Genomic DNA, 25075 nt, shown 5'->3' on the forward strand with positions numbered 1-25075 from the left:
ACTTAAATAAGTCAGTACAGAGATTTAAAAAACTTAAACATTTTAAGCAATTATAACTACAATAAACAGTGAAAGGATAAACATGAAGATGTAAAATAGGACATAAAAATCAGAAAATGTGGGGGGAGGGGAGAGTAAAAAAATATAGATCTCTTAGAATGTGTTTGATGTTAAATAACTATCAGTTTAAAGCAAGTAAATATAGATATGTGTCAATATACATGAACCCCCATGGTAATCACAAATCAAAAACCTACACTAAGTTCATTAAAAAAAACCCAAAAAACTCAAGGATACTACAAAATAAAATCATCAAACCACAAAAGGAAAAATGAAAGGAAGAAATGAACAAAGAAGGCCTAGAAAAATAACTGGAAAACAAGGATTAAAATGGCAATAAGTACACACCTATCAACAGTTACTTAAAATGTCAATGGACTAAATGTTTCAATCAAAAGATATAGGGTAGCTGATTGGAAAGAAAAAAATAAAACCAAAACCAACTAATTAGTTCCCAAATCAGGTAGACTTACCCTACAAAACCAATGAACTAGTTCCCAAAATCAGGTACAGTCCAACGACAATTCACCTCTCCAGCATGGTACCCCAACCAAATTGGCTTGTCCTGTAAAGGAAAAGCCCAAATTGAGGGGGGAATATGTTCCCAGTTTGCACGCTGGAGGGACTTACCCTCCAAAATCGAGTCTGTTGACACATAGAAGTTTGTCAGTTCCTTGCTTCAACTGCCAAGTGCTAGGGTAGCTGGTGCCTCTTCAGGGAAATTTGAAGGGAAGATCCTCAGGACAAATGGTCCCAGCAGCTGCTAGGGCCTTGCTCCAAAATTCCCTGACCGGGGCTGGCTAGCCATGAGCAGCAAGGCTCCTGGCTGGCTCGCCAAATTTGTTACTGAGTCCAAGCTCGCTCTGCTTGCCGCACAACAGGCCAATAAATTGGAGACAAGGTGTTGAGGCAAGGAATATGACTTTATTCAGAAAGCCAGCAGACTAAGATGGCAGACTAATGTTTCCCCAAAACCATCTTATTGGGGTTTGGATGCCAGTTTCTTTTATAGAACAGAGAAGGGGAGGAGAGGAGGAAGTAAAGTAAAAAGGCCATAAGTTTTCCAAATGTTTTCTGGAATGGCCAGCCTCAGGGAGGGGATGTGTTAATTTCTTCTTTCTTGCAGCCATCCACAGGTGGTCAGGGTCAGGATGCTTCCCTGAACAAAGGGACTTTGGTTTAACATTCAGGCAGAGGGGCAGGGTTCCCTGAGGCAGGCCATTATGAATAGAGAGTATCCTTTTAGTGAACAAAAGCAGCAGAAAGCAAAAGTTAAAGTAAAAGAAATGATCCAACATGTAGTCAGATTTGACTCTTCCCTGTTACAATTAGGGAAGTAAGGAAATACAGAAACAAAGGAAAAGCAGTTATGATATAGTAATGTAGAGATAAAACAGAGTCCTAGTTCCTCCTCAAGTGATATACATAACAATCTGATGCATATCTTTGAGTTGTTCTGCAGGAACTAAGGCCCCTACCCAGGTGGAGGATGGTAACTATGTGCTGAGATCCCAGACTGGTCAGGACCAGACGGTTGATGATTGAAATTCCTGGAACACCAACCTGTTACCTCACCACCAACCAATCAGAAGAAAGTCATAAACTCTGCAGCCATGACTCTAAATGTTGCCTTTAAAAACTGTTCCCTGAAAACCATCAGGGAGTTTTGAGCATGAGCCACTTGTTCTCCTTGCTAGGCCCTTCCAATAAACTTTTCTCGCTCCAAACTCCAATGTTTCAGTTTCTTTGGCCTCACTGTTTATCAGGCACACAAATTTTGGTTCAGTAACAGTGGGGATCTGATTTCTGTAACAACAACCTAAGAATGTATGTCAGACATTGTTATCTGTTTTCCTCAAGGAAAACTAGGGTCTTATGACCCCATTCCAGTTTGACTTATTGCTAAAGTAATCATCTTCTTTGCTTGACTGCTTCTTTGTTTTCTTTTCTGTCCCTTCTTAAATGATTAACTGCTTGAGCCTGTTCTTTGGAACTCGGGGAGACCTAGGAGACTAAAGCTTTTTTCACAAACAAAAGGTGGGGCACATAGATGGGCTTGTGCCTGGGAGGCCCCACAGTGTCTTGCTTGGTTTCAATTCACTAGAGCCAATTAGATATTTAAAACTTACTCAGTTAAAATTGTGTTATTTAAAGTAATTATGAAAATTAAATAGGTCATGTAAAACTACTTAGCAAAATATTTATTATCCATATATATTTATTATACACATACATTTATTTAATGCATACTTTGTGTATATAGATAGATGTATAAGTAAATACATAAATGTATGTATTATTAACCAAAATTTTAGAAATGGAGATTTGATTGAATAAAAAGGTGTTTGAGTTTTGTTAGGATTTCAGGAGACACAGATTCAAGAAACACAGGAGAAACAGATTTAAGAAACACTTGAATTGTGTTCCGCCACACTACAAAATGGGGGAGACTTATAAAGGCAATAAAACTGCAAGGTTACATGAGCTATTATCAAGATTTATAATTGGAGCTGGCAAGAAGTAAGGGTACTTGTTAAGTAAGGATTGTTTGGGGTCTGAATTGTTGCATATTTACAAGGTAAGACCTTGAGACCGACCATTAAGTTGCAGCTGGCAGGTATTGTTTTGAATATGGCTGGTGGTGTCTTTCTTTGGGTCCAGTACAGTTCAAAGAATGTTCACGTTCTCAATGCAGGGATCTGCCTGAGACTAGATCCTCAGTGGCCGCCTGATTCCATTTTGTATGCCTGAAGTGTGATTACTCCATTATAATATTAATTTGTCATCAGTATGTATGTATGCATTTATATTTTTTTAGCTTCCTTTCATCTAGGCATCACCCCACTTTGTTCTTATCTTGCAAATGTTATATTCAAGACATTTTCTGACATTTCCCCCATACTTATATTATTGATCTTGTTTGTGTGTCCAATGCTTAGTGAGGTGAAACAAACAAAAAAAAACACATCAGTTTGGAGCAGAGAAAATTTATTGCAGGGCCAAGCAAGGAGAATGGGTAGTTCATGCTCTTAAAAAATTTCAAATTGCCCAAACGTTTTCAGGGAGAATTTTTAATAGGCAAAATTTGGGGTGAGGGCTGCAGGGTGTATGACTTTCTTCTGATTGGTTGGTGGAGGAGAAGTGGAGGCGGGACAGGAGTAGTACCCCTGAGGGGCGGCTGGAGTAGGGGAAGGGATCCCACGCTGGGAGGGGAAAGGGGGAGAGCATTGGGAGGGCAGAGGATCAGAAGGGAGAATGGCCAGCATTTCCCCTGCCCACTTGGGCCTCAGGGAGCCTGCTGAGATCCCAGGCCTGATCCTCTGCCCACTGAGGCCCCCTCCAGCTGCGTGGATCCTGAGGCAGTGGGAGGGAGGGAAAGGGGAGGAAATGTAAAGGTTGGACTGATGGGACTGGCACCCCTGAGGGGCGGCTGGGGGAGAGGAGGAGTTCTTTCACCTGGTGGGGCCCACCACACTTAGGGGTCCAGCAACAATGGGGGAGACCCTTGGGGGAGCAGAGGAACGGAAGCAAGCATGGCCAGCACTTTCCCTTCCCCTGCCCTCAGAGGTCCCCTCCAGCAGGCAGTGCAGACCCTAAGCCCCGCCTCTAGAGCCCCACCCAGGGCCCTACCTCTACACACCACACTCTGAGACCCACTTTGAGACCCTCTCCAACCGTGCTAGGCCTAAACCCTGCCCACACACCCTCACCAAGGGCCATACCTCCAAACTCTGGAACTCCATGCTCTGAGGCCCCCCTCAGGCCATGCTGCCACTCCCCCACCTGTTGCACAGGTCCTAAGTTTAAGCCCCGCCCCCACCTTAAACCACACCCCTACCTAAGCCCCACTCCCCACAGCCAAGGACTTTTCTGGCTTTTTTTTTTCCTTCTTTTAGGGTGTGGTTTAGTTTTACCTTGTTGTTGCTGATTCATTTATATTTTTATTTTTTCTAATAAATCATTTATTTTTCCAATTTTATATTATTCTTTATACCTTGTTATTGTTCCACCCCTTTTGTCTTTTTTTTTCTTTCTTTTTTCTGTTGTGGTTCTGTTTTACCTTGTTGTAGTTGTTTCAATTATAATTTTATTTTCCTTAATATATTTTGTATCTTTCTAATTTTATTTTATTTTGTATTCTTTGTTATTGTACTACTCCTTTTTTTTTCATTTGTCGCATTGTGTGGCTTGCAGGATCTTGGTTCCCAGGCCAGGGCTCAGGCCTGAGCTCCTGTGGTGGGAGCACAGAGTCCAAACAGCTGGACTAATGGAGAACCTCAGACCCCAGGGAATATTAATCAGAGTAAGGCCTCCTGGAGGTCCTCATCTTGGCACCAAGACCTGGCTCTACCCAACTGCCTGCAAACTCCAGTGCTGGATGCCTCAGGCCAAACAACCAGTAGGACAGGAATACAGCCAGTCCATCAAAAAAAAAAAAAGGAGACAACAAAAAAAATATGTTACAGGCGAAGGAGCAAGGTAAAAACCTACAAGACCAAATAAATGAAGAGGAAATAGGCAAGCTACCTGAAAAAGAATTCAGAGTAATGATAGTAAAGATGATCCAAAATCTCAGAAACAGAATGGAGAAAATACAAGAAATGTTTAACAAGTACCTAGAAGAATTAAAGAGTACACAAACAGAGATGAACAACAAAATAACTGAAATTAAAAATTCTCCAGAAGGAATCAATAGCAGAATAACTGAGGCAGAAGAATGGATAAGTGAGCTGGAAGATAAAACGGTGGAGATAACTGTCATGGAGCAGAATAAAGAAAAAAGAATGAAAAGAATTGAGGACAGTCTCCAAGACTTCTGGGACAACATTAAACACACTAACATTCGAAGTATAGGGGCCCCAGAAGAAGAAAAAGAGAAAGGGTCTAGAAATATTTGAAGAGATTATAGTCGAAAACTTCCCTAAAATGGGAAAGGAAATAGGCACCCAAGTCCAGGAAGTGCAGAGAGTCCCATACAGGATGAACTCTAGGAGAAACACCAAGACACATATTAATCAAACGAACAAATATTAAATTCAAAGAAAAAATATTAAAAGCAGCAAGGGAAAAGCAATAAATAACATACCAGGGAATCCCCATAAGGTTATCAGCTGATTTCTCAGCAGAAACTCTGCAAGCCAGAGGGAGTGGCAGGACATATTTAAAGTGATGAAGGAGAAAAACCTACAATCAAGATTACCCAGCAAGGATCTCATTCAGATTCGACCAAGAAATCAAAAGTTTTACAGACAAGCAAAAGCTACGAGAATTTAGCACCACCAAACCAGCTTTACAACAAATGCTAAAGGAACTTCTCTAAGTGGGAAACAAAAGAGAAGAAAAAGACCCACAGAAACAAACCCAAATCAATTACGAAAATGGTAAAAGGAACATACATATTGATAAATGGATTGTAAACGGACTGAATGCTCCAACCAAAAGACACAGACTGGCTGAATGGATACAAAAACAAGACCCGTATATACGTTATGTATGAGAAATCCACTTCAGACCTAGGGACACATACAGACTGAAAGTGAGGGGATGGGAAAAGATATCCTATGCAAATGGAAATCACAAGAAAGCTGGAGTAGCAACACTGATATCACATAAAATAGACTTTAAAATAAAGACTGTTACAAGAGATAAGGAAGGACACTACATAATGATTAAAGGATCAATCCAAGAAGAAAACATAAAAATTATAAATATTTATACATCCAACATAGGAGCACCTCAACACATAAGGCAAATGCTAACCGCCATAACAGGGGAAATGGACAGTAACACAATAATAGTAGGGGACTTTTAACACCCCATTTACACCAATAGACAGATCATCCAGACAGAAAATAAATAAGGAAACACACACTTTAAATGACACAATAGACCAGATAGACTTAATTGATATTTATAGGACATTCCACCCCAAAGCAGAATACACTTTCTTCTGAAGTGCACATAGAACATTCTCCAGAATAGATCACATCTTGGGTCACAAATCATGGAAAATTTAAGAAAACTGAAATCATATCAACCATCTTTTCTGACCACAATGCTATGAGATTAGAAACCAATTACAGGAAAGAAACTGTAAAAAACAAATACATGGAGGCTAAACAGTGCGCTGCTAAATAACCAAGAGATCACTGAAGAAATCAAAGACGAAATAAAAAAATACCTAGAAACAAATGACAACGAAAACACAATGATCCAAAACCTATGGGACAGAGAAAAAGCAGTTCTAAGCGGGAAGTTTATACCAATTCAAGCTCACCTCAAGAAACAAGAAAAATCTCAAATAAACAATCTAACCTTACACCTAAAGCAACTAGAAAAAGAGGAACAAAGAAAACCCAAAGTTAGTAGAAGGAAAGTAATCATAAAGATCAGTGCAGAAATAAATGAAATATAAATGAAGAAAACAATAGCAAAGATCAATAAAACTAAAAGTTGGTTCTTTGAGAAGATAAACAAAATTGATAAACCTTTAGCCAGACTCATCAAGAAAAAAAGGGAGAGGATGCCAATCAATAAAATTAGAAATGAAAAATGAGAGATTACAATGAACACCACAGAAATACAAAGGATCATAAGAGACTACTACAAGCAACTATACGCCAATAAAATGGACAACCTCGAAGAAATGGACACATTCTTGGAAAGGTGCAAGTTTCCAAGACTGAACCAGGAAGAATTAGATAATATAAACAGAACAATCACAGGTAATGAAATTGAAACTGTAATGAAAAATCTTCCAACAAACAAAAGTCCAGGACCAGATGGCTTCACAGGCGAATTCTATAAAACATTTGGAGAAGAGTTAATACATATCCTTCTCAAACACTTCCAAAAAATTGCAGAGGGAGGAACACTCCCAAACTCATTCTACGAGGCCACCATCACCCTGATACCAAAACCAGACAAAGATATCACAAAAAAAGAAAAACACAGACCAATATCATTGACGAACATAGACGCAAAAATCCTCAACAAAATACTAGCAAACTGAATCCAACAACACATTAAAAAGATCATACACCATAATCAAGTGGGATTTATCCCAGGAATGCAAGGATTCTTCAATATATGCAAATCAATCAACGCGATATACCAGAATAACAAATTAAAGAATAAAAACCATATGATCATCTCAATAGATGCAGAAAAAGCTTTTGACAAAATTCAACACCTATTTATGATAAATACTCTCCAGAAAGTGGGCATAGAGGGACTCTATCTCAACATAATAAAGGCCATATATGACAAACCCACAGCAAACATAATTCCCAATGGTGAAAACTGAAGGCATTTCCTCTAAGATCAGGAACAAGACAAGGATGTCCACTCTCCCCACTATTATTCAACATAGTATTGGAAGTCCTAGCCACAGCAATCAGAGAAAAAGAAATAAAAGGAATACAAATTGGAAAAGAAGTAAAACTGTCACTGTTTGCAGATGACATAATACTATACATAGAAAATCCTAAAGATGCCACCAAAGAACTCCTAGAACTAATCAATGAATTCGGTAAGGTTGCAGGATATAAAATTAATGTACAGAAACCTCTTGCATTCCTATATACTAACAACGAAATATCAGAAAGAGAAATTAAGGAAGCAATCCCATTTACCATCACAATTAAAAGAATAAAATACCTAGGAATAAACCTACCTAAGGAGGCAAAAGACCTATACTCAGAAAACTATAAAACACTGAAGAAAGAAACCAAAGATGACACAAACAGATGGAGAGATATACCATGCTCCTGGATTGGAAGAATCAATACTATGAAAATGACTATACTACCCAAAGCTATCTACAGATTCAATGCAATAACTATCAAATCACCAATGACATTTTTCACAGAATTAGAACAAAAAATTACACAATTTGTATGGAAACAGAAGAGACCCTGAATAGCCAAATCTTAAGAAAGAAAAATGGAGGTGGAGGAATCAGGCTCCCTGACTTCAGACTCTACTACAAAGCCACAGTAATCAAGGCAGTATGGTACTGGCACAAAAACAAAAATACAGATCAATGGTACAGGATAGAAAGCCCAGAGATAAACCCACGCACCTATGGTCACCTAATCTATGACAAAGGAGGCAAGAATATACAATGGAGATGAGACAGCCTCTTTGATAAATGGTGCTGGGAAAACTGGACAACTACATGTAAAAGAATAAAATTAGAACACTTCCTAACACCATACACAAAAATAAACTCAAAATGGATTAAAGACTTAAATGTAAGATTGGACACTATAAAACTCTTAGAGGGAAGCATAGGAAAAACACTCTGACATAAATCACAGCAAGATCTTTTATGATGCACCTCTTAGAGTAATAAAGCTAAAAACAAAAATAAGCGAATGGGACCTAATGAAACTTAAAAGCGTTTGCATAGGAAAGGACACCATAAACAAGATGAAAAGACAACCCACAGAATAGGAGAAAATATTTGCAAAGAAAGCAACAGACAAAGTATTAATCTGCAAAATATACAAAGAGCTCATGCAGCTCAATACCAAAAAAATAAACAACCCAATCAAAAAATGGGCGGAAGACCTAAATAGACATTTTAGCAAAGACGTACAGATGGCCAAGTGGCACATGAAAAGATGCTCAACATCTCTAATTATTAGAGAAATGCAAATCAAAACTACAATGATGTATCACCTCACATCGGTCAGAATGGTCATCATCAGAAAATCTACAAACAATAAATGCTGGAGAGGGTGCGGAGAAAAGGGAATCCTCTTGCACTGTTGGTGGGAATGTAAATTGATACAGCCACTGTGGAGAACAGTATGGAGGTTCCTTAAAAAACTAACAATAGAACTACCATATGACCCACTACTGGACATATACCCTGAGAAAATCATAATTCAAAAAGTCACATGTACCCCCATGTTCAGTGCAGCACTATTTACAATAGCCAGGACATGGAAACAACCTAAATGTCCATCAACAGATGAATGGATAAAGAAGATGTGGTATATATATATATATATATATATATATATATATATATATATATATATAATGGAAGATTATTCAGCCATAAAAAGAAATGAAATTGGGTCATTTGTAGAGATGTAGATGGACCTAGAATCTGTCATACCGAGTGAAGTAAGTCAGAAAGAGAAAAACAATTATCGTATATTAACACATATATGTGGAATCTAGAAAAATGGTACAGATGAACTTATTTACAGGGCAGGAACAGAAAGGCAGATGTAGAGAACGGACATGTTGACACGGGGGGGAAGGGGAAGGTGGGATGAATTGGGAGATTAGGTTTGACATAAATACACTACCATGGCTAAAATAGATAGCTAGTGGGAACCTGCTGTATAGCAAAGGGAGCTCAGCCCGGGGCTCTGTGATGGCCTAGTTGGGTGGGATGGGAGGGGGAGGTCCAAGAGGGAGGGGATGTGTGTATGCATATGGCTGATTCACTTCGCTGTGTGGCAGGGTCTAACACAACATTGTAAAGCAATTATACTCCTATATATATATATATATATATATATATATATAAATATATATATATATATATATATATATATATATATATATATATATATATATAATGCAATGAATTTCTGCCAGAACCACCCAAATGTCCATCAATAAGGGATTGGTTAATTAAATTATAGTACATCCATACACTGTAATTTTAAGTCATTAAACGAGTGAGTTACATTTACATGCACCAACATCAAAGGTCAAGATGGATTGTTAAAATGAAAGGGGCAAGTCTGAACATAAAAGCTGTTCACATAACTAAATATATAAGCCCGTTTATGTAACTAAAACTCCATAAGCAGTATCTGCCTGCATTTCTTCTCTCTATCTAGTTGGTGATCTCTGTCTATATAAAAAGAGATCTGGAGACTTTATTGGACTGCCTAGAAGAAATGCTTAAATGCATGTAAAATTTACTTAGCACACAAACAGATTTAGTATCCTATTTTTAAAAGTGTAAAAATAAATTTGGAAGCAAAATATGAATTGAATCCAAAATAATTGTTTGGTAGGGAAGAAGTGGGCCATCTGCCAATGCAGCAATGCCAACCTAAAGTAAGCCAGCTATGCTAGGAAGTGCCTCTACCGAGCAAAGCAAATCAGTCCATAAGAAGGTGACTCATCTCTCGAGAGATGATATGATCAATGATCCCCATCCTGATAATAGCAGAAGGGGTGTCATCTTTTGCTAACAGTCAGTCCCTTACTGTGTCATGTTCAGTTGAATCCAGTGGTACTCTCATACCCTTTTCCTCCCCCTTCTTTTTACTGACTCAGTGAGAATTCTTTCACCTCTGGCTTAGGAAAAATAAGAAGCAGGTCAGTTGGAGGATCACTATCCACCAGTTGCAAGTTTTGCTGGCAGAAAAGGGACAGAGGTCCTCTCTTTTCATTAGCTGCTGCTGCAGCAGACTCAAAGAACTTGCCACATAATTTGACCATGTCAGTTGCAATTTTAAGAAGAATTTACCTTAAAATTCAATGTAGGTGGCCTAATATAAAAGACTGAACAAATGTTATGTTCATCATGTTCCTGTTCATTATATATATTTAGCTATTAACTAGATTTTCTAATTTTCATAATGACTGCCAAGAGGCTCATTTTTTTTTTTTTCTGGTAAAATCTCTATCTCTCTCACTTTCTCTGTCATCCTCCCTCATTATTTTAAAATATGCCTCAACTTTATTCTGTAACCCAGATATTTATTATAAGTTATACAACTTTACTTTTTTAGTATATTCTTATTTTGCTTCTTAAAAATGAAGACAAAAAGTTTTGAATGGTGTTACTCTCACATAATATGTCTGTATACTTGAAACACCCTAAGAGAATTGACTCAAAAGCCATTATAAACAAGAAGAAAATTCAGTAAGTTGTCTAGGTACAAAATAAATGCAAAAAATCAATAGCTTTCCAATATACAAACTACAATTAAGTAACAGATATAATGGATGAAAAAATATATACAACAGCAATTACAATATTAATTGCTTAGGAATACATGTAACAACATTCAAGACCTGTATTAAACAACTTAAGCCCTCTATTAAAATTTTTAATTAAAAAAATTAAATCAAGGGATATAAATAAAACACTTAAATAGAATAGTATTTGTTTTTGGCTGAGAAGTCAAAGTATTATAATGATGAAAATCCCCCCTAAGCTAATATATAAACTTTGATGAATAAAAATAACAAATGTTTTAAAGCAAACTTCTAATGTTTACAGGGAGAAAATAAAGATCTTTATATGTTTCAGGGACTAGCCCTTCCAGATATATTTCTTAGCTTTACAGCGGTATAACTGATATATTAAAAATTCCACACAATTAATGTATATATCTTGATGTATACAACTGTGATACCATCACCACAACCAAGGTACTAAACATATCCGTCACCTTCAAAATTTTCTTTTTGTTCTTTTGTAGGATTTTGGCTTGTTGAGTTCTTTTTGGGGGGTAAGAACACTTAACATGAGATCTATCTCAACATATTTTAAAGTGCACAATACCATATTGTTTTTTCAGACATAAGGCTATTACACACTTAATAGACTATTGTGTAAACATAACTTTTGAATGCACTGGGAAACCAAAAAATTCATGTGACTTGCTTTATTGTGATATCAATTTTACTGAGGTCATCTGAAACAAACCTTTATTATCTCTGAGGTACACCAGTATTTGTGTCTTCTTTAATTTTTTATCAGTGTTTTATAGTTTTCAGTATACAAATCTTTCACCTCCTTTGTTTAAGTTTATTCCTAAATATTTTGTTATTTTTGATGCTATTTTTTTTTTAATTTAATAGCTACTCTTTTTATTTATTTATTTATTTATTTATTTATAGCTGTGTTAGGTCTTCGTTTCGTGCGAGGGCTTTCTCCAGTTGCAGCAAGCGGGGACCACTCTTCATCGTGGTGCGGGAGCCACTCTTCATCGTGGTGCACGGGCCTCTCACCAACGCGGCCCCTCCCGTTGCGGGGCACAGGCTCCAGACGCGCAGGCTCAGCAGTTGTGGCTCACGGGCTCAGTTGCTCCGCAGCATGTGGGATCTTCCCAGACCAGGGCTCGAACCCGTGTCCCCTGCATTAGCAGGCAGATTCTCAACCACTGCACCACCAGGGAAGCCCAATGCTATTTTAAATGAAATTGTCCTCTTAATTTCCTTTCAAACAATTTGTTCTTAGTGTATTAAATGCAACTGATTTTTTAAAAATTAATTAATTAATTAATTTTTGGCTGCATTAGGTCTTCATTGCTGCACGTGGGCTTTTCTCTAGTTGTGGTGAGCGGGGGCTACTCTTTGTTGTGGTGCATGGGCTTCTTATTGTGGTGGCTTCTCTTGTTGTGGAGCATGGGCTCTAGGTGTGCAGGCTTCAACAGTTGTGGTGTGTGGGCTCAGTGGTTGTGGCCCATGGGCTCAGTAGTGGTGGTTCGTGGGCTCTAGAGTGCAGGCTCAGTAGTTGTGGCGCATGGGCCTAGTTGCTCAGCGGCATGTGGGATCTTCCCGGACCAGGGCTTGAAACTGTGTCTCCTACACTGGCAGGCAAATTCTTAACCACTGCGACACCAGGGAAGCCCCAATGAAACTGATTTTTGTATGTTGATTTTATATTCTATAACCTTGTTGAATTTATTTTATTAGTTCTAAAAGGTTTTTTTGTGTGTGGAGTCTTTGGGTTATCTATGTATAAGATGATGTCATCTGCAAATAGAGACAATTTTACTTCTTTCATTCAGATTTGGATGTCTTTTATTCTTCTTGACTAATTGCTTTGACTAGGACTTCCAGTATTATGTTGAATAGAAATGGTGACAGTTGGCATCCTTAATTTTAAAACATGTTATAAGGCAATAGTAATCAAAATAGACTGCTACATGCACATAAAGAGATATAAATATCAATCAGTAGAAGAGTCTAGAAACAGGTATATAATATATCTGGGGGAATAGTTTTAAGAAACAGACTTCAAATCAATGGGGAAATATGAATTGTCAATAAATAGGTCAGAAACTATTGGGGAGCCATCTGGGAGAAAATATTCTAGGTATCAACCTCATTTCCTACATCAAAATGAATTTTAACTGGGTTGAAGATTTAAGAGTTAAGAAGTATAATAAAAGTACTGGAAAAAAATACAGAAGAATTTAAAAATAGTCTGACTGGAGAAGACATTTTAAAGCCCAAAAGCCATATGGAGAAGATTGATAGTTTTGCTACTTAAAATTTTTAAATTTCTGCTAATAAACTCAGGATAATAATTATCAACACATAAAACAAGGGGCTAATTTCCGTATTACATAAGGATCTACAAATCATTTTAAAAAGGTCTTACAACCAACATAGGAAAATGGGAAAATGGGCAAGAAAACCCATAATCAGTTCACTGAAAATATTACAAATGGTTTTAAAATAGAAAGATTTTGAACTTTTTACCCATAATAGGAGAAATGCAATAACATTTCTTTTTTCACCCAACTGATTGGAAAAGAATAAAAAATTTGATAAAAAGCAATCTTAGAGACAGTAAGGTGGGCAAGGCAATCCTGTAGTGGGAATATAAATTGATACTCTCCATCTAAAGCACAATTTTGGCAGTATCTGTAGACATTAAAATATTCACATCTTTTGATTTATCAATTCCTCTTCTAGATTTCTATTTCTAAATTATATTCCTACAAAAGACTATATGTATTCAGAAAATCACTGAATTATTGTTTTTGATAGCCAACGACTGAAAACAACCTAAATGTCTTTCAATAGAAGACAGAAGACTTAGACAAATCAACTCTGGTACATTCATCCAGTGGAATACTTTCTAATGTTAAAAAGAATAAGGCATATTCCATTCTGTTCTAACTGACCTGAAATGAAGTCCAAATAATGTTATCTTAAGTAGTTATTGTTATTGTTGGTAGTGGTGGTGGTGGTGGTGTTTTAAAGCAAGGTGTGGAACAATTCATATGGCATAATACCATTTCTGCAAAAAGAAAAAAAATCCATACATATTGATGACAAGAAACTGGCAATAACAGTTATCTCTGGATGGTGAAACTGGGAGACATGGGGATGGGGACAGGAGAATAGTATGCTTTTGAAAGAAAATCCTTTTGTAGTATTTGCATTTTCTACCTTGTACATATTACTTTAGAAAGTAATTACATAAAATAAACTTTAGAAAGTAACTTGCTTACTTGTAAATATGTTCTTATTGCTATATATACTTAGTTTTTATAGGTACTAAATCAAAAGCAAGCAGAACCATATTAACAGAAAAGTTCTGTATAATATAAATTATTTTTAAAGATTCTTAGTCAATTAAAAAATGTTTATTCTGTCTTACATGCAAATATAAATCCTTCATGCATTTATTTTAATTGATATAATAATAACTTCTTTTTGTAGCATGAGCTCTCATGTTTGATATGTTCCAGCCATCTCATTCATGAAGGGCACCTAGAAGCCAAGTCCCTAACTGCCATATCCATCCTTGTAATAATAATAGTACCTTATGTTTTATAGTGTTTTGTACATGGGTTATTGTTACTGAACCAAAATTTGGGTCAGCTTGCCCATGCACAGTAAAGCCAATCTAGTGACACTGGGTTGTGGTGAAGGAAAGTGCCGCATTTATTATAAGGTGCCATACAAGGAGTCCAGGAGAGCTGCTGCTCAAAAAGTCCAAACTCCATGATGGGTTTCAGCAAAGCATTTTTAAAGGCAAGGTGCGGGAGGGGAGTCCCAGGGTATGGGATCATTCTCTGATTGGTTGATGGTGAGGTAACAGGGCAGTGTCACAGGGGTTAACATTATCAAGCCTAAGGCTCTAGTAGGCCTGGGTGATCAAGTAGCTAAACTATTCCTTTTGGTGGAGGTTTTAGCATCTGTAAAACAACTCAGGAAATGTGCATCACATACTGTTATCTAGGTACTTCAGAGAGGAGCTAAAGCAGAGGATATGGGAGCAGGGTCTGTCCCAGGAAGGCCCCATAGGGTCCTGCTCAGTTAAATTATCATTTGATCTTGATTGTTGGTTCCAGGTCCAAACGCAAGCAGTTCTCTATATGTAAAGAACAGTTTTTAGCTGTCCTTTTGTTTTTCATAGGTTAGAACTGCAGTCTTGCTAGTTGACCCTCCCTCACCACGCTTTCCTTCCTTCCTTCCCTTCCCTCCTTCCTTCCTTTAGCTCTTTCTCTTCTTACTTCCTACCCTTTGTGGATTTGTCCGTTTTTGTGTGATAAACATAATTTTAAGAATGCTAATGGGACTCAGAGAGGAGGTACATTTCAATGACTGCTTCAGGGCCAGCATGGTCCTTCAGCATGGTCCTTTCTTACAGATCATCTCATTTTAATTAAAACTGGTGTGTGTATGTGCGTGAACTGTTTTCTACTCAGTCATCTGTGTAGGAGCCCTACACAATATGTGAGGCAGGTTAGCCCCATCTCCTGGCCTTTCAGAGAAAAGGGAGAAAAAGTCATTGAAGTTGCTTTTACCCCACCTCATACTTACTAACGCTTAATGTAGATTTTGAGTAGAAGCTAGACCACTTATATTTTTATTTTAAAACCAAAACTTGGGGCTTCCTTGGTGGCGCAGTGGTTGAGAATCTGCCTGCCAATGCAGGGGACACGGGTTTGAGCCCTGGTCTGGGAAGATCCCACATGCCGCGGAGCAACTAGGCCCGTGAGCCACAACTACTGAGCCTGCACGTCTGGAGCCTGTGCTCTGCAACAAGAGAGGCCGCGATAGTGAGAGGCCCGCACACCGCGATGAGGAGTGGCTCCCACTTGCCGCAACTAGAGAAAGGCCTCGCACAGAAACGAAGACCCAACACAGCCATAAATAAATAAATTTAAAACCAAAACTTTCTTCTGTCAATTAAAAAAAAAAACTACTTTATTTGTATTTTTTGCTTTCATTTTTTCAGTAAAAAACAACTTTGAATCCTTTTATTTTTTTTTTAATTTATTTATTTTAAAATTTATGTATTTTATTTTTGGCTGTGTTGGGTCTTCGTTGTTGTGCGCCGGCTTTCTCTAGTTGCGGCGAGTGGGGGCTACTCTTCTTTGTGGTACACGGGCTTCTCATTGTGGTGTCTTCTCTCATTGAGGAGCATGGGCTTTAGGCATGTGGGCTTCAGTAGTTGTGGCTTCTGGGCTCTAGAGCACAGGTTCAGTCATTGTGGTACACGGGCTTAGCTGCTCCGTGGCATGTGGGATCTTCCCAGATCAGGGCTCAAACCCGTGTCCCCTGCATTGGCAGGCAGATTCTCAACCACTGCTCCACCAGAGAAGCCCTGAATCCTTTTATTATAATTTGTTGTCTTTAAAAATAGTCCTTTCATTTTGTCCAGACTCTTCTTTTCTATATAATTTCCAGTCATTTAATTTAAATGAAATTACTTATTTTCTGCCAGTTTCCTTCCTTTCAGAGAGGAAAGAATATGAATTTTAGGAAGGGACATCAATTTCTTTCAAGTAAGTGTTGGCCTCTAGTGGATCAAAAGTGACAACACACTTTTAGAATAACTCTGACATTCTACAGAGAACTATTTTAGGAAAGCAACAAAGCAGGTAGATTGAAAGTACAGAAGAAAACAAAGAAAAAAAACTATTTTGTCAAATATCATAAATAAATGCACTGGATGAAACCATATAAAAATATTAGCATTAACTACCTAATAAATTTAAAGCTTAGAAATGTATAAAACATCATAAACAAAATTAAAAGTAAAATAGACTGGAGAAAACTTCAAACATGGCCTACAAATAGAGCAAAATGTACAAGAGATTTGGAAATCTATCAGAAAAAAACAGGAAACACATAGAAAAATGGGTGAAGGCTATCAATATACACAAGAGAAAACCTAAAAAGCAATGTTCAAATTCATTAGCAATCAGAGAAGTGCAAATTAAAACAATAATTTATCACTCTTACTTGTTAGAGTGGACCGTAAGTGTAGAAAGAATGTAGGGATTTCAGAACTCTCATGCACTGCTGGTGGGAATTCATACTGGAAATACCATCTGAAAAGCAACTGGCAGGTTAGTCAAATTTGCTATGACCTAGCAATTCTACTCCTGTGTGTAAGTGAAGTGTATGTTTGTGTATATGTGTGTGTGTCTATATCTCTATATATATTCCCCCCAAATTCTCACAAGCTTGAAAGCAGTAATAGTATGCAGAGATATGTTTATTGTGGCATTGTTTACAGTGGCACAGTGAAGATGAAATCTGGGAGACATTAGAGTGACCCTCATTGGAGAAGCACCTGGGGAAAATATGGTGAAAGCACCCACCATGGAACAGTTTGCAGCAATAAGAAATAAAGTACAGGATATACACAGAGCAATACAGATGGATTTTTAAAATTGTACTAAGTAAAACTAAGCAACATAATTAAATGTAATATGTAATACCATTTGATTTATGAAAATACATGCTTACAATAGTACACATTTTATAACAACTTACATAAATGAAAGGATATTCATTGAATATATTAGGAAACTTGCCTATGTGTTTCCTAGTAGGAGGGAGGGGGAGTAAAATGGGAATCAAGAGTCAAGATAAAAGGGAGTAAGGCTGGTAATGTACATGAAAAGAGAAGTATTATTAGCTCAACTCTTTTCAGCTGAGGTCCAATATCAAAAAAGAAAACTTTAACAACCTTATAGAAAAAATAGGCAAAGGACATAAAGAGTGAACATACAAAATAAATGCAAATAAGGAAAAAACATATGAGAAACAATGTTCAACTTCTTAGTACCCAAAGAAATAAAATGTGAAAGAAAAGTGTGATAACATCTTTCATCTGTCATATAGTCAAAAAAATTTTAATGAAAATATTCTATGTTACTGGGGGAATATTGAAAGAGGTATTCATAAAGAGCTGGTAGTTTAAATTGCTAATGCTTTCCTGAAGGGCAACCTAGCAGTATATATGAAGAACATTAAAGATAAAGATAATCAAACCCTTTAATTCTGCAATTCCTCTTCAAGGAATCTATCTTAAGCAGATCACTGGATAAGAGAATAAAGTTATAAATATGTCCACTATTTACAATAAAAGATAACATCTAAGCATCCAGCAATAGGTAAAGAGGTAAATCATTGATCCATTCATAATGAAGGGATATATAATATGATGTGTTCAAAGAATTTTTACTGTACAGGAACATGCTCATGAAATAATGATATCTGAGAAACATATAAAATTATAGAATACACTTATATACAGTGCCAGAAAATACATCAAATGTTAACAGCAGTTATCTCTAAATAGTAGTACTACAGTATTACTGAGGATTTTTGTTTTCTTTGCTACACAGTTCTGTATTTTCCTAAGGTTACTACAAAAATATATATTTCCAATATAGTTAGAAAATATGCATTGATTTAGGAGGCATGAGGGCATCCTGACTTGCGATGAACAGGTAATCTGAGGAAGGACATGCCATCTGGTCTAAGAAATACCACCTAAGGATGACAGAGAAATTGCCAGGAGCAATCTTATGCTTGCTGATCTTAAGGAGCCAGACCTTTTCAAAGAAACAGTGAAAGAAAAGGTGGGCTTGTGGTCCACCAGGATTCTGACTGCTACATTCAGATCCTTAGAGGAGCTCTGACGTGCAGAGCAAGACAGAAGCAATAGATGGTCTGTGTTCCATGCACGTTCAATATCAAAAGGTCACTCAATCTGAGAATTTTTGATGAATAGAGCGAGTGCCCTTTTCAAACATAAGGTGCTTTTACGTCACTAGTTTCCACCCAAAAGGGATCTCTAGGTAGTTCTGATAATTTCTAGGAAGCTATATAGCAGCGTTTCACCAGTATCAGTTACAGATAAACCTGTAAATCCAAAATGTCAGAAGAGTAATTATATCACTTGAAGAGCTACTGAAGATAGCTTTATAAAGATAAAATGGCTTGAGATTAGGGTAATTATATCTGGCTTATACAAACCCAGGTAAGCTTTTGCCAAAAATATTTACAAATTTTACACTGCCTTCCAGGAATGTTGATGCAGAAAACCTAAGTCCATGCCTAATGGAGACAGACTCACAATGGAATATGGTAGGTTCACCATGACTGAGACACTTACTGAGACAAGCCTCAGTAGCTGATGATCTTGTCTCCAGTGAGCAGAAATGCGTCAGCCTAGAGACCAGCTGGAGGTGGTTTGTGTAGAAAAGGAATCCAACTCCTAAATAACTCTGAGAGTCAATGAACTCAAATTTTAATTTTGGAAAGGTAATTGAGACTATCAGCCGTGGTAATGGGCAAGGGTCCTATCAATGACACTGAATATCATGAAAGTACAACTGGGTAGTGAGCACCTCCGAGATGGAAAAGAGTGATTCCAGAAAGTAGGGGAGGGAAGAGCAAGGATGCTTGGAGGGCAGTGATGTGGAAACAAGCTAGCTACTTTACCATTGTAAAATGTGATCATCACAAATCAGTAGACTAGAAATGAAAATATATATCATCTTATTACAGACTGAGACCCAAACTTTTACAAAAGTCTATATGTTTTCTAAAGTCATCACATATTTTATTTCTGAAAACTAATCAAGCAGAGCAGTAGTGAACTATAATTATGACCTGGTAAAATTTTTTTGAAAACTAAATGCAACAGATTTTGGAAAACAAGTTTCTATTAATATGAGGAGATGATTCATAATGAAATAGCTGAAAAGAACAGAAGGAAGTTATTCAAAATTCAGAGGAAAAGACAGTGCAAACTTCAGAGCTATAAGTCCCCTTGATATCAGATGGAAATGAGCAAGATGGAACTCCTGGATACAATGACCAACTCTGAAAATGCACAAGGAGCTAAAGACTCAGAGCCTGTAAAACAACACCAAGTCCTAATGACATTTAGCTTTTTCAAGTGATACCCACATCACTCTTTCAATCACTCATTCTATAAATATTTCATACTTTCCATGTACCAGGTTCTTTGCAATATTTAATATCTTTGCTTCCTGGTGCTCTGATGTAATTTGTCACAAGTGCAAGAAAGGTTTTTTAAAAGAGTGTGAAAAGCATCTTTCTTAGCTTCTATCCCATATTGGATCCCTCCTTTCTGCCAAGGCAGATTTAATTATTTCATAGTACAATGTTCCTATTTCTGTTGTGGTTCACTTTTATTTCAGGGCAAGCTGGTCTCTTAAGTATCTTAGGCTCAAGGACAGTATTCATCCCTGTATTTGTAGGCCTTAGGAGAATGTCGTATACTCTGTAAGCACTTTATAACTATTTGGTAACATTCAGCACTGCCAGTAGGTCTATGATTCTCTGGGCCTCAGTTTCCTGATTAGTGAAATGGGTAGGGTGATTAAGGACATGTAATGTGACAGTGCTTGGCACAGGCAGGTACTTGTGGTAATGCAGGCCTTCTAGAGCATTCAGCCCCCCTCTTGGTACCAACACTTATTTTTTATTGGAGGAGGTCTTCAAGAGAATGTGACTGCTGGTTGACCTGAGAGCTGGACCCTGGCAATCTAAGGCTCCTTACCCCCACCCGTCCCTGGAATGCATGTTCAGCCTACTACTGTCATACTAACTGCTGTTTCAAGGACACAGCCTGGAGACAGTCATGTGCCGCTGAGATCATCTGGACTGCATACGTTACTGAACCCTGTTAAGGCCTCTCAGTAGACTAATATTCTGGCAGGCAGGAGTGGAGGCCATCCAAGACAAGCCTGTTATTAAACCTGCCTCCTACCAATCTGGAGTGGTCTGCCTCTTTGGTCTTTTCTTGCCCTCCATGTATGGGGGTCAGTTTTGAATTTCACCTGGGGAACTCCCGAGGTTGTGAACAAACACCTTTGGGAAATCACGCCTTTACTACTCTTGGGTCATGAGATTTCAATGGTGCTGAGTCTACCTGCCCCTTTCTCCCCAACTCCGATTTTTAAGCTTGAGTATAACCAAAGCCAGATCAATTAGAGCCAATGAACATTTGTTCTGGGTCATCTGCTGAGACAATTGGGAAAAGGCTCCCTTGTTCCATGGGGGTTGCTAAGTGACTTAGATATCAAGCTCTGAGCTGCCAAGACTGCCCACATGCAGAGCCTGCCCATAAACACTCTAAGATTTCCTAAAATGCTATTAATTATGACAGACCATTTTTTTATGTTCCACTAAGAATGAAGAAATGTAAAAAGAAAATGTAAGTTGCATGCTGACTTCAGAGATGTGAAAATGAGAGGAAAAATGTGCACTTTAGAATTGATGAAATATAGTAAAAGCAGCACAGAGGAAAAAGAGATGAAGAGATATACAAAATCTTAATGATATCATTATATTCCTTAGATCCACCCATATCTAAATCCTTAAGCTACTCCTGAACTACTGAGGTACAAGAAGGTGCTTATTTTGGTAAGGCTGCTGTAACAAAGTACCACAAATCAAGTGGTTTAAACAATAAAAAATTATTGTTTCACAGTTCTGGAGGATAGAAATCCAAAATCAAGGTGTCAGCACATTGGTTCCTTCTGAGGACTATGAGAGAAGAACTTGTTCCAGATCTCTCTGCTTGCCTTGTAGATGGCCATTTCCTCCCTGTGTCTCTTCACATTGTTTTCCCTCTGTGCATGTGTCCAAATTCCCCTTTTCATAAGGACAACAGTCACATTAGATTGGGGCACACCCTAATGATCTCATTAAATACTTCTATAATAATCTAATCTCCAAATAAGGTCACATTCTGAAGTACTGGGAGTTAGAGCTTCAACATATCATTTTGGGGGGGGGGGGGGGGTGGGGGGAGACCAAATTCAACCCATAACAGAGGGGATAACTTCATTATAAGAGCTAATGTGAGTTGAGTTTCTATCATTTACAACCAAAAGATTTCTGCTCAGTAAATTTCAATTTCCTTCCCTTAGGTAACCAAATATTCTAAGTCCCAGTAAGTTTCCAGAAATGGGTAATAATATGCATAGGCACAATTTTTATTTAACCAATTCAGTTATTTCTGAATAATTATTTATTCACTTATTTTTATTTTTATTTTTTTGGCTGTGCCACGTGGCACGTGGGATCTTAGTTCCCTGCTCAAGGATTGAACCTGTGCCCCCTGCAGTGGAAATGTGGAGTCTTAACCACTGGACTGCCAGGGAAGTCCATTTCTGAATAATTCTTGACGGAAACCAGAGGTTCAGGATGAGGTAGGGCAGGAGGAGACCTGGGCTCTAATTCTGATTCTTCTATTATGAATGGGATTGGCCAAATCAACTACGAAAAGAATAGCAATTTCATTTTAAAGGGAAGTAGCATGAAGTTGTGAAAAGGGCATCAAAGGATAAAATATCTTTTTAGATAAAAGACTCTGACTCTACCACTTATTCAATCAGGTGAGCTCCTGAACAGAGCTGGAGGCCTCCTTCCTCACTTATAAAAAAGAGCAAACTGTAATTGAGTAGGACCCTATGGGGCCTTCCCAGGGCTGACCTTTCCATGTATCCTCTGCTTTAGCTCCTCTCTGAAGTACCTAGACAATATTATCTGATGCACGTTTGCTGAGTTGTTTTACAGATGTGAAAACCCCCTACCAAATGGAAGAGGAAGAGGTTTGCTACTTGATTGCAATGAGCACATAGCCCCCAGGCCTCCTAGAGCCTAAGGATTGATAATGTTAACCCCTGTGACACCATCCTGTTACCTCACCATCAACCAATCAGAGAATTGTACACAAGCTGATCACAAACCCTGCGACTCCTCTCCCTCACCTGGCCTTTAAAAATGTTTTGCTGGGCTTCCCTGGTGGCGCAGTGGTTGAGAATCTGCCTGCCAATGCAGGGGACATAGGTTCAAGCCCTGGTTTGGGAAGATCCCACATGCCACGGAGCAACTAGACCCGTGCGCCACAACTACTGAGCCTGCGCGCCTGGAGCCTGTGCTCCGCAACAAGAGAGGCCACGATAGTGAGAGGCCCGCGCACCGCGATGAAGAGTGGCCCCCACTTGCCGCAACCAGAGAAAGCCCTCGCACAGAAACAAAGACCCAACAGAGCCAAAAATAAATAAATAAATAAATAAAATTTAAAATGTTTTGCTGAAATCCTTCGAAGGGTTTGGCGTTTGGAGGGGCATTAGCCCCCCAACCCCATTCTACTCACATGGTCCTGAAATAAATCTTTCTCTGCTCAAAACTCCAACATTCCGGTATTGTTTGGTCTCAGTGTGTGTCGGGCTCATGAACTTGCATTCAGTAACGAAACCTGGACTGTTGCACCAGGTAACTGTGTTCTTGTTTTTTTTTTTTTTTTTTGGCCGTGCCGCGCGGCATGTGGGATCTTAGCTCCCTGACCAGGGATTGAACCTCTGCCCCCTGCAGTGGACGTGCAGAGTCTTAACCGCTGGACCACCAGGGAAGTCCCACACCAGGTAACTGAAGACCTAATGAGGGAAACTCCCTGGCTGTCCAGTGGTTAGGACTCCACGCTTCCACTGCAGGGAGCAAGGATTCAATCCCTGGTCAGGGAACTAAGATCCCAAAAGTTGCACGGTGCAGCCAAAAAAAAAAAAAAAAAGACCGTGTGATACCTCTTGGCAAACTATAGATCACTATATACAATTAAGTATTGCGGGCTTTTTTTCACTTAACCAATATTAAGACACTGTATTTGCTTTACATTACCTCATTTAATCTTCACAGTTCTACGAACCAGTTTGGTTAGATGTATTATTTGTCCCAGTTTTCAGTGTTGAAAACTGAAAAATAAAGAAACTAAGAAATTTTTCCAAAGTCAGCTAACGAACAGCTAATACTGTGTAGTCCAGATTTTAATCCAAGTAATATATGTCCAGAGTTTAAACTCTTTACCAAGTAAGGTAGTATATAAGGAATAACAGAAGACATCTACGCACATATAGATACGTGCATATATATATATATATATATATACACACACACACATAAAAGGACAATGGAAAAATTGGCCACAGATGTCTGGTAAAAACATTTTTTAGATTTTGAATGCTGAAATTAAAACATTTATTTATCTTTTGGTTCTGAAAATAGAACAGCTGGCTAAGTGCTCAGTAAATAGACAAAAATTCATTACTCTTTCATTCTGAGAGCAGCTGCTTCACGTAGAATTTGACTCTCACCACACAAGGACCACTCTGCCTTATAATCAGTGTGACTCCTTTGTTCAAGCTGAGTCTTACCGTCTTGAATGTCACCTCATTAAGCAATATGTTACTGTTTTTCTCATTTCATTGATGTGTTGATGTCTGCTTCACTGCTCCAGGTTATATTTTACTGAGTTTTTCAATAGAAATATCCCTTCTAGCTATCTGGTGAATAAATATCCTCCATCAGCTTACCTTGGAACTATTTATTATTTTGATATCCTGTTACAAGTCACACCTTCCCACTAAAGTCAAAAAAGCAATAACCGTGGGAGGGAGGGAGATGCAAGAGGGAAGAGATGGGAACATATGTATATGTATAACTGATTCACTTTGTTATAAAGCAGAAACTAACACACCATTGTAAAGCAATTATACTTCAATAAAGATGTTTAAAAAAAAACAAGCAATAACCATTTCATGCCTATGGTATGACTGATCCCAAGCTCACCAGGAAAGTGGATGGCTTTCTCTGACCTTTTTGCTTTTTGTATTTTTTTTCCCCAAACCAAAAAGTTGAAGTGTTGAGACAAGTGAATAATCCTGGGCCATGAAAAAGTTATGGTAACACTGAGAATCATCAAGAGATTTGACTGCTGCTCCAATAGCAGGAACAGGAGCTTCCTCAGTCTGAGCCACAGGGCCCCAAGATGTGTGATTTATTAAAGATCTCATATAAGAAGGAAGAGTTAGCCTGGTTGTGATCAGAGGCCCTGTCCCACGCATTTACTTAGCACTCACCTGGGAATGTATAATAGCTCTGAGGGCCAAGGTCAGAAAAAAACATCTGTGGATCCAGAAATTTCCCGTTGGAGTTGTGTCTA

General features: G+C 38.1%; 1 long non-coding RNA gene across 1 annotated transcript in view; it reads right to left on the reverse strand.

Moving 5' to 3' along the window:
• LOC118888218 overlaps nucleotides 1-25075 on the reverse strand; it is a 66226-nt gene that overhangs the window by 31122 nt on the left and 10029 nt on the right. The gene's annotated exons all lie outside the window — the stretch shown is intronic.

This window comes from Balaenoptera musculus, chromosome 1 (assembly GCF_009873245.2).
Source record: "Balaenoptera musculus isolate JJ_BM4_2016_0621 chromosome 1, mBalMus1.pri.v3, whole genome shotgun sequence".
Lineage (NCBI taxonomy): Eukaryota > Metazoa > Chordata > Mammalia > Artiodactyla > Balaenopteridae > Balaenoptera > Balaenoptera musculus.